Source organism: Gallinula chloropus, assembly GCF_964237585.1.
Source record: "Gallinula chloropus genome assembly, chromosome: 10".
NCBI classification, from domain to species: Eukaryota; Metazoa; Chordata; class Aves; order Gruiformes; family Rallidae; genus Gallinula; species Gallinula chloropus.
This window is the reverse complement of record NC_140095.1, coordinates 16,135,279-16,146,801: the sequence shown is the minus strand read 5'-3', so window position 1 is coordinate 16,146,801 and position 11,523 is coordinate 16,135,279. Positions and strand designations below refer to the sequence as shown.

The window sequence follows — 11,523 nt, the reverse complement described above, 5'->3', positions numbered from 1 at the left end:
AACCTTTGCTAAGGAGTTAAGTGTTCTGCTCATGGTAACAAGCCTCCAAAGCCATTCAGGAAGATGCTTCTCTTACCTCTCAAAAGAGCCCATCACATAGGGTAGAATGACAGGAAGAGAAATTTGGTTTAAGGAAGTTATAAAAGGGATTGCCTGTAATCAGCTTGCATCATTCTACATCGTTAGCAATAATGGGCAGCTGTGATTCTTCCTTCCCTTGTGGATAGAACAGCTCAAGAACTGCCTTTTGTGCCTTCTTTCTTACCACTGACCCAGTGAAGTCTCTGGGTTTCCTCTTCTGCCTGTGGTCTCCTTTTCTTTTCTTTTTTTTTTTTTAATTTTTGTTTAGTGAACTGTAGGAATATCTCTGTTATCTGACATTTAAACTGCAATAGGTTTACTCTTGCTATCTTTCTGCCTGGCATCAGGTACACAGTTTTAAAAATATGGTGGTGAATTCTCAAGCTGTAACATGTTGAGCAGAAGAGCTAAGCATGGGGCTTAGCTTCTGTGCAACAGGGCCAGCAGGACTATCTGCAAAAGCAGCCTTTCTATATAGGTGAGATTAAACACGAATTTAATAGCAAACTGAGTCCTAGGGCCATACGTGACATCTCTAAAACTTCAGACAATGTTCTCACTTGAATCTGGCCTCAAATCATAGAAGTGGGTTAATATTAGTTCAAACAGATTTTCAGTTGAGATCTCACTCCGAAACAGCTGGAAGAAAAAGACAAATTAAAAACATACTTTTATTCCTTACATTTTTTTCATTTCAACCTAGGCCTGAAACCATAAGGCCAGGTTCTGACCCAAGTGCTCCAAATTCAGGGACAAGATGGATGGTTTCCACCTTCACACTGAAACACAGTTCCCCTCTCTTCTCATCTCCTCAGTGAGCTGAAGTTTCTCCATGGATCCACCTCTCCATGTGAGTTTGCAGATGACACCACTGATCTTTGAGATGATGATTCCAGACTGATTTACAAAGCCAGCGCTGAGTAGATGAGCAAAATGAAATCATAGCTGCCTGCCCTGCTTCTGCACTAAAAGGGAAAAAAAAAAAATAATCAATTAATCAATTTGTTTATGGAGGCAACTTAGCAACAGGGAGCACATGGAACTGATTGGCCGGGTCTGTTAATAAGCAAGTTGAATTGCAGATAGTTGCATCAACTGATTTCAAATTTTGGGGTATTGATTTTTGTTAAGAAGATTCATTTCCACTGACCCTCCTCCCAGAGAAAGAATCACTGTTCCTTTATGTCCAAGTAGTCACATGCTGTGATTAAGAATTACCACTTTACCATTTCAAGGAGAATTCGGCAGAGTCAGAGTTTCTAAGCCTGGGCTAAACAGAACAGCTCCTTGTCTGTTACCTCCAAGTTTTGTGAAGGCACTTTAGGATACAGTGCTCATGAGATTTGAAAGGCAAATATATTTAAAATTAAATGTAATGTTTCCAAAGTACATTTTGTGTGAAATAGTAGATTATGTTCAAAATCTATGCAAAACAAAAGGAGAATTTTAGATTTTAACAGCATGATAGCACATATGATAAAAAAATATATAAATATCAATACTACCTGACTGTTTCTATAGTGGGTTTTTTTAGATAGACATTTCAAGTCTATGAGTATATGAGTTTATAGTATGTATGATAATTGGACAAATGGCAGTGAACAATACAGTTCACAACTTTTCAACAGGCAGAGGTTAGCCTCAGGGAAACCTGTATATCCAAACACCCTCACCCTGGGAACACCTGGCTATCAGTATCACCATTGCTCTTGTCCCTATTCTCTAAACCAAAGCCATTGCTTCCTTATTTCTGCCACCTCAATACAGATGCTGACATGGGGCAGAGTAGCTAGAAAGCTGCCTGGCAGAGAAGGACCTGGGGGTGCTGGTTGGCTGCAGGCCGAACATGAGCCAGCCGTGTGCCCAGGTGGCCAAGAAGGCCAGTAGCATCTTGGCTTGTATCAGAAACAACGTGGCCAGCAGGTCCAGGGCAGTTATTGTGCCCCTGTGCTCGGCATGGTGAGGGTGCAACTTGAGTGCTGGGTTCAGTTTTGGGCCCCTCACTACATGAAAGACATCGAGGCCCGGGAGTGAGTCCAGAGAGGGGAAAGGATGGGGAAGGGGCTGGAGAGCCAACCCTATGAGGAGCAGCTGAGGAAGCTGGGGGTGTTCAGCTTGGAGAAGAGGAGGTTGAGGGGAGACCTTATCGGCGCCTACATCTACCTGAAAGGAGGTTGTAGAGAGATGGGTGTTGGTCTTTTTAGCCAAGCGACAGGCGATAGGATGAGGGGAATGGCCTGTGCCAGGGCAGGGTCAGAATAGACATTAGGAAAAAATTCTTCACCGAAAGGGCTGTCAGGCATTGGAACAGGCTGCCCAGGGAGGGGATTGAGTCACCAACCCTGGATGTATCTAAGAGATGGGTAGATGAGGTGCTCAGGGATATGGTTTAGTAGAGAACAGGTACAGTTGGACTCAATGATCAAAAAGGTCTTTTCAAACCTCTTCAGGGCATTTTTCTTGGTCAAACAGTACCCTCAAAGCTGCCACTCTGGGCATGGCAGACAACACTTGTAGGGATACTGGACATTGCTGCATTCTGGGAATGTATTCCAGGTGCCCCAACAGAGAAAAGTGCCTGTGGGATGCATGGGCTGCAGAGAACCCAAAGCAGGTGCTGGATGTCCAACCTGCTTATGTGAAGAGACCCTGTGCAAGACTTCCACCTCATGTAAATCATACCTTAGCCTCCAGATCTAGACTGTTGAGCCTTAACAAAGGCTCTTTGACCACAGTAGGATGAGTGCCAGAGAGAGGGGAGTTGTTATTCAACCCCAGGCACTGCTGCCAGAGAGCAGCTTGCAGGGACCAACATCATTAGGAGGTTCCAACCAATCTAGAAGATGACAGGAGATGTCTGGTTTCTTTCTCTGCTCCCTCTCACAACCTGGTACACCACACACACTATTCTTTTCTTCTTCTAGCTGAACAAGGTTGCCCATGATAATAAATTGTCTTGGTGATTTCTTTGGAAATTTTGCCTCATTTACACTCATGACCCTGTAACCTCCTGATACCTTTAGCTACATCAGGACTCCTTCCACAGTAGTGCCATTTATTGTCATTCTCCTGAGACCAAAAGGGCAAAGGGAAAGGAACTACAGGCACTTACAACTAAGATGCAAAAAATATGGTTTTGAAAAAAGTATAAACAAATGAGAACGTGAATCCTGGGAGCGCAGGATCGCTCAGCGCTGAGTTTCTGCAGAGGCCCTTTTATTTACTGAACATTTCTGTGTATACCAATATTCAGCCCTTGATAGAGCAAGAGCTGGTTTTGATACTAGCTGCAAAAATATTTGCTGTAAATGTCATGACACGCCTTGTCCATAATATGATTTTTTCCAGATGGTTATTTTTTTCAAATTACTGAATGGAAAAATATGTCTTAAGACAAGTACACATAAAAATAATTCTTTTTCCTATTATTGCTTTTTTTTTCTTTCTACATTTGTAAACGTGCTGTTGCCTGCCATGGGATGATATGCTGGGAGAGCACATACATCCTGACATCTGATTAATCATGCAAAGCAGTGAGTGCATAATTCTTAGCTGACAGGGTAGCTGACCAGGAACCATTTCATTACACAAAATGCAAAGGTGCACGATATTCACACCCTCTTCAAGATGGTTTCTAACACCAAAACATTCCATTGAGTGAGTGGTAGGCAGATAGTCAAGCTGGCTTTAACTCCAAGTAAGCCCATACCTCTTGTTAGCTGGGACACGAACCTGCTTCTGGATCCAAAATGATCTCAGCTGGCAGTCCCACCCAATGCAGCATTTGGATGATTGTCTTGGTCCTGCTTTTAATTTATTAAATTTGGTGTCCGTGAGGTTGTACCAGATGTGGGGCACCTCTCCTGTAAAACAACATCCAACTCTGCTGTATGTTTGTTTCCCATGGAGATGTGGATGTCAGTTGAGCTCTGCCCACACAATCTGGAGCTTGCAAAGCAGCTTCTCCAGGACAAGATTTTAATGGGGCCGAGAAGGAAGGGCTCCTGCATTAACAGTGGCATGCATTTGGGGAGACTCCTCATGATGAGCATCATATCGTGCTTCCCACTTGCTAAGGTTTTTTCTCACATTCCTGAGAAGCACCATGACCTGCCAAGCTGGTGGGGTGTGGGAATAGGATTTTAGGGATGGAATACAGTAGACTTGCATGCTGCAGGTGAAAGGCAGAAAGGGATTTACCTAGATGTGGGCTGCTCAGAAAAGTGGGGGTCAGATCCAGACCATGAGGTTTCCCCTCCTGTTTGCAGGCATCCTTTCTCCATGAGGGCCAAAGCCCTTTTTGTTTAGCAGCCACCATCAACATGTAGAAGGCACACTACTCATTGCTGTCCTGCCCACCTCACTGCCTAGTAGAGCAAGAGGTGTGGACCCCACGAATGGAAAAGCTGCTGCAGGTACATTCTGTTCTTATGCATTAATCCCATGTGTCATGAGGAATGACACCTTTCCCTGGCCAGGAACAGGGGCGTTGTCTGAAGAGATCAGTTAACACCAACTGGAGATTGACTTTCTAGCTTATGGCCCAATCTGAATCCTATGGTTCAATTCTGGCAAGGTCCTGAGCAACTTTGGCTTGGGCAAGAGTTGAGAGCACTTGGCATTTTGCAGAATAGAGCCCTTAATGCAAACCAGTTAGTGAAGCATGAGCCTAGCAATTTCTCTTCTGTAAAAAAAGAAATTTGGAAAGGGGATAGAAGGGCAAAGTTCAGAGTGGTTTCAGATTCCCACAATAACAACGAAGCCCAGCTCTTTCCCAAACACTTGCACATTTCCTTAGAAACAGGTGACAGACATCTGCAAGGCTGAGTTCAGCGCTGGAACAGCCCAGCCTCCCTTCCTTGGTTGTGGGTGTTCTGCTCTTACAAGAGTGAGAGAGATTCAGCTTAAATATTTCCAGACAATGCTGCAATTTATTTTAAGTGTAATAGGGGTCATTCTTCACTGAAAGAATATAATAATTGTTCTGTGTGAAAGCAGAAGAAATGAGGGGAAGCAGTAGATAGGAAGACTTACACCCACCCAATACACAGTTAAACAGCTTTCTCATGTCTCCGCATCCTGGGTATCACACCCAAGCCAGTAATCCTGCTGCGAGCCACAGAAAAACACAGGATCATTTCCTTGTGTTATTCCATATTCACTGGGGGACAGGTCTCAAGGAGTCAGATGCTTTTCCTGATCCTGAAAAAAACATGAGTCTCATCAGCTGCTTTAGGAAAGAAAAGTGTGAAAAACAAAAATGGTGAAAAAGACCATTGAGCAGGAATAAAAACATCCTGCTGAGGCTCAGATCAAATAATCACCAAGTTATATCTTCCCAGTTTTCTTCTGGGGACCCTAAATGACCTTGCACAGTACCTTGTCTGCTGGGGTAACATTCACTAGCCTGATTTCCTCACCCCTAAGTGGGTACACTAGGGAAGGGAAGAAGAGTGGGGAGTAGAGTCCACCCTGCACATGCCACTCATCAGCACCATCTTCCCCAAGGACAAAAATGCAAGACAGGGAAAGCATCAGCTATCATTGAGGAAACAGAGGCTTCTCCCACCCATGGATAAAAGAGGAATATTCATCCACTGGTCACTTCAACTTTCTGTTCCTGTCTTTTCCCGGTGTAAAACATGGTCAATACATGTTGTTTGCAATGTGCAAGGCAAAACACTGCATGTAGGAAGGTGGTGTTACTGCAGAGAACTAGTCAAGGGCCTTGAAGTATTTCCTGTCCACCTTGAGCTCCACACTGAAATTTGGTCTTTAAATCTTGACCAACACTAAGGAAAATAAAACTAATTTCAAATCAAGTGGTAGAAAAGCCAAGACTCAATCATAATACCTGCCTTCCAGTGAACAAGCTCTTCTGTCTATGAATCTGATACACGTTCAACTGTTTCTAGTGCTTTATACGGGAAAAGTTTCAGTTGGAAAGCATCATCACTTCGAGAGAAAAATAAAAATACCGTAGATGGTTTTAAGCTCTACATCTGTGGAAATCTCATTAGGTACTTTTAGATGTGCTGGCATCTGGAAAAAATCATCCTTCTAAACAGAAAAATATGTCATAAATGTCATAATGGGGTGTTGGAGAAGCACATGAAATTAGTTTGGTTCTTCAACTCAGCATCTCTGGCCGGAATTGTTAAAAAGAAAATACTTGTATAAAGCATTAAACAGTTTTTGTCAGGGTTTGGCTGTATGGACCAACATGGAGTCTAAATAGCACTGAATACCTGATCGAAAGATATAAAACTCTGGAGAGCTACAATAGCTTGGAGCCAACCCAAACATTCACAGAAGGTGAATACAAGTACAGCGAACCCCGCAGTTTGGACAGGCTCCTTCAGCAACAGGCATTTTGCTCTGATCAGTGAACTTTTGAAAGGCTCTGAGGGACATCATTGCTCTGTCCTTATTCACTGGATGTTTGCATCAGGCATCGCTGAAGATCTCAGGCCAGCATCACCTTCAAAGTAGTGCACTTAGGAGATTACAGTCAGCTGTTGAAGGACATAAGCCTTGAGGTGGACAGAGGTGGAAAGTGCTCATGAGCTTGTCCCTCGGGAAAGTCCATAGGAATCTTCTCCACTGGGTGCCACAGGGTCATGTATAGTGTCTAAACTGAGCAAGCAGGTGCCAGACAAAAGGCAAGTGAAGAGCACACATAGCTCAGAGTGTCCCTGAGCAAAGGGTCAGCACAAGAGAGCTGCAGACACCTGCACACACCACACTTACCTCCAGCTCCTGGGCTGTTTGTACCCTGCATACCTTTTAGATTCTGTCCAAGTCACACATAGTCACTGTGCTAAATTTTAGGTGGGATTAAGCACTAGACTTCCTTCTTCATGATGCTGCATCTGCAGCACCATCACCGCAGAAGCTGGAAGCTCAGCCAACTATTTTTCCAGGTCTCCCACCTTGAGCTGACTCACAGACACACTGAGCAAATGCCCTTGGAACATCTCAAGCCTGTTCCCAAACAACTTTCAGGGCTCTTAGGTGTGCAGAGCAGCGGATATTTTTGTGGGGATGACTACAGCAACCAGAAGCTGTTTTCTGAGGGGAGATACTCTGGGACACACAAGCTGCAGTGAACAGTCAGTGCTGATCGCTGCTTTGTTATTGCAGACTATGTCATCAAAATTAATGTGCTACAGCCCTCCAGGCCTTCACAAGGTGCACACCAAGGAGGACTAAAGCAACTGGAGATACAATTTCCTTGGGTAGTATGTAAAACACAAGCCATGATCACAACTGGTCATTAAAAACCCTGTGGCAATCTCTGCAATAGAACGTTCGATCCATTGTCCCAAATCTAATCATTACACTCTGCCCTCTGCCCATTTAGCATCCTTCTAGTCTTTCAGTCGAGGATAGTATTGCAGCGCATTTCCTGACCTGAATAGTTTAACGGATCATAATTGTCTCATGGTTACTTCATGCTCCCGCAGCCAGTTTGTTGTATCCATCTGTTTTCTTTATTCTTACATGCAAACTGTAAGGTCTTTGGGGCCAATGACTGCCCCTGAGCTCTGTGTTAATACAGTACCGAGCACAGGGGGGTCCTGATTTTTAAGTTCAGCAGCAGAACAACCCATAATTAATAAATGGTGGCTTGTCTGTTCTAAGCAGAAAAGCAGCGCAGCAATCTGTCAGGGTATAGAGGAGGAGGGTGTGACCTCTCCCATCAGGCCTACGTCCCTTGGGATTCTCCTGATCATCCTCATTTTCTTTGGAAAAGTTATGGTGCCGATCAGTTTTTTGTGCATTCAGTTTCACTCCAGCCCAGGAACAGATGGTGGCACAAAAGAGGAGTGACTTAAAATCACTTTGTCCTGTTCTCCCCCTCCACCTGCTCCTAATCACAAGCCATCCATACATTTAAATACCAAACAAGAGGAAGGAAAGAGCTTGTGTGCAACAGAAATACCAAACAATGTTTGCATTAGAAAAAAAAACCAACTTAGACATGCCTTTCAGCCCCTAGCAGCAGTCCCCATGGAAAATAATGTTAAAATAAACAAAAAGCAACAATTCCTTTTTGACTGATGATTTTATAATACGGTCGGTACTGCTAAATGCAACCAGCCCTCCCTCCCACTCCTGCTATCCGCCCAGAACTGTCCCCCTGTTTTAAGGGTGTCTCTTCACCCAGTGACATGTGCACGTGAATCCACTTTCTTAATGATCTTTAAGCATTATTAAGAACAAAAGAAATCCTAATCATGATATAAGCCTATTAAAGGATGACAATGATAAATCATTAATAATGATGCAAAATGGGCAGAAATGTGCAGTTAGCAGGTCCACTTCTGCATGTAGAAAGAAGCAGACTGATGTATTTTTATTAAATGAGCATCATGAAGTATCCTTCAGTCTATTAGCAACCAAAGAAGATGTTAAACTATTTATCAGGGAGTTCGCTCAATCTGCATACCTAGAAAACATGAAGCCAAAGTCATCTAAGACCTGGCCAAGGTGCTCTCTGGCTTTATAGCATTGTTTCTTAATGAAGTTTGAAAGCAACTGTGTGTCTGAAGACTGGCACATGATCTGTGTCTCTCCTCACCTCAGCTTGGCCCCATCTTGTACAGTTTTGCTGCATAGTCCTGAGCAGTTCTTGCAGTTGGCTGGAAGATCCTCACGTCACTACTGAAAAAACAAAAAACAACCCAAAAAATTATGCCTATGAGGCTGCCTCTAAAACATCAGAATGATGATTCAGTAGGTACTAAAATCAGTTGTAGTCACAGACACTATATCTACACTCCAAGGGGTAGCCACAACTACCACGTGTGCCACATTCACATTAGCTCTGTGCTGGCTCAGGCAAGTGCCAGGATGAGCAGCCACATGGCAGCAATTCCCTGTGACTCCATGGAAAAAATTGTTCATGGCAGATCAGCTGGAGTTACCTGAAGCTACAGACAGCAACAGCTACTGCAGATGGCTGGTCCTGGGTCTCAGGAGTTAAAAGCTGCAGGTACAGAGCTGAGCCCTCTCCTGCTTAAGCAGGATTTTCTAGCAAGTTATCCTTGTGCAGTTATCCAAGTGATGACAATGCCCACCACTCTCCATCTGCCACCCAGGTATCTCTGTGGTTTTGGGTGGGAGTTACAGGTTACAAGTTAGGTCTGGATGTGTCATGCTGGAAAGTGCTCACATACCACAGTGATGAGGTGTCCCTCTGTGGATGACAGTTAGAGCAAGGTGTCAGCAGAGGAACAGAAAGGGGGAAATACTGTTCACCTCTTAAAGTTCACCTGTACTCATCTCTTCAGGCACCACTGGCTCAGGGAGACAAACCAGAGCCCAGCCTTCTTGTTACTCAGACTCAAGCCAGCATTAAAACTGGGAGGCTCCATGTTTATTGGAAACTGCTTTGGTCCCTGAGGAACTGCCCAGGTGAGGCCCAGTTCTTCTCACTAAGCCCAGAGAAGGCAAACCGGGAGGACCAGCACTGATGTTCCAATTACACCTTCTGAACTGGATCAGGCTGGAGGGATGTGTGTGTGAACCACTCTGCTGAGACCAGTGGACTACTCCTGATTTCCTTGAGGTTGGGATTGTACCATCCAGGTGGGATGTCTTTCTTTATGAGGCTGAAGAAATCCTCTCCCACCATCCACAAAGGAAAACCCCTATTTTAATGAACAGGACAGCAGCCAGGCATGACGGAGGCTCAATGCAGGCACAGCATTAGCAGGGGACTGAGTAGATACGTAGTGCCTCTGCTGTCCCCTACCAAGGTGCTGGTGATTCCAGGCTCTACTTCCCACCATGAGCAGGGCAAGGAGGAATTTGAGCCTTCTTTGGACTTCCCTTCATGGAGAAAGCCTGAACAAAGACCTAAATGCAGGGAGAAAGATGTTGGGGAGCAGTCTTTCAGTTGCTTGTTTGAGACTTCCTACACCATCTGTTGCTCCTGCTACTTATGCCAACACTCAAACGTATTTGGGGCTTTACCTTCCTCAGCTCCAGAAGAAATTAGGCTCTACCAGCCTTCAATGATCTCAGCCTCCTCCCTGGCTTTTATGGAGCCCTAAGCTATCCCAAATAGCCTGGGAAAAGAAATGATCCTTCAATTTCCTAGTGAAATGAGAAGCTGCGATGAATCACACAAGTTCCTGGTGGGAAGGAAGACTGACCCAAGCTTTCAGATTTGTAAAGCCAGCTCTGCTGATGGCACATCCCTGTTCCCATTTCTTTCCCACAACTCTCCACAGGAGCTGGTAACTCCCTCAGCACCACCCACCCTGAGGTTCTGGGTTCCTGCATCCTGCCACCTAGCAACAGGTTGGGGATTTTTTGGCAGAAGACCACTTTCCAGCTCAAACAGGGCAGCAAAAATGAGAGACTCACCCTCGCTTTATCTTGAGCCTTCCTGAGGAGCCCAGTAACCGCTGTTATTTTAATACCCAGCATTTAAACTGCCCCACACTTACCATCCATGTGCAGTGCTCAACCATGTCTCCTCTCTGTGCACAGTTGATGCCCCAGATCTCTCTGGAGAGGCTTCACACAGGGTTGTTGGGATGCCTGAAACAAGAAACTGCCACAGCGTTGCATTTGTGCTATTCAGTGGAAAATTGCCTTCATCAGGGACACTTTGATGCCTAGGCTAGGATGCAAGGCGCTGTAAATCAGCACAGTCCCACTGCTTCTAGCAGACTTACAGGATTTGTGTCAGTACAGGAATTTGCCACTTGGTTACAGAGCTCCTTTAGCAGCAACCCACCCCGACTGAGGCCCCATGGCCAGCTAGGAGAGGTTGGCAATTTTCTCTTCATCGCAGTAAACAGCAAACTCAACAGATATTATTTTAATCAGCTGTAAGTGCACAGGAAAGCTGTGTGCAGATAGGTGTGTGTTAACAAGGAGCACACTCGCATCACGCTGCTAAGTATTTTTGGGTGGCCGGTCAAGCATAGCTGCCTTTCAAACTGCCTCAGAAGGAGAAATATTAATAAACTCCCTGCAGCATGCAGATTTGATTGAATTTCTCACGGATCATAGCTCGCCTGCAGCAGGGTGGCATACCTGTCAAGCTAAGACATTGTTCCATAATTGTTCCTGATGCATTGTGTGCTAATTACCATTGCTGAAAATAATCTCCAAAGATTATGGCAGGCATCATAAATAACAAGCCAGCGGTTCGACACTGCATTATGACAAGGCCTCAATCGCTCTTATCTTTTACTGGAGTGGAGCCTATGCATTAGCTTTACTAATGAATCTTTTTCATTTGTACAAGTGATGTTTCCATTTGACAATGACATGAACATAAAGTGGAGGTTAATTTACTCTATTCCGAGAGGTTCATTATTTAACCTGTCGTTGAGGACAAAACAATGTAGCCTAATAGACGGCAAATAGAAATTAGTTGTGATGAATTTTGCCATTTAACACTCTCGCGCTCAGAGGCAG

General features: G+C 44.6%; 1 long non-coding RNA gene across 2 annotated transcripts; it reads right to left on the bottom strand.

Annotated features, from left to right (window-relative positions):
• Positions 1 to 733: 733 nt before the first annotated feature.
• On the bottom strand, positions 734 to 10,844 carry LOC311195132. Of its 2 annotated transcripts, none has more exons than XR_014617480.1 (5): positions 10,542 to 10,844; positions 8,666 to 8,748; positions 5,116 to 5,283; positions 3,814 to 3,944; positions 734 to 1,046 (listed from the first exon to the last, which is right to left on the bottom strand). It is a non-coding gene; the product is annotated as an uncharacterized lncRNA (long non-coding RNA). The 2 variants fall into 2 exon arrangements; XR_014617481.1 differs by having other exon boundaries at positions 5,122 to 5,283.
• Between the last annotated feature and the right edge of the window lie 679 nt (positions 10,845 to 11,523).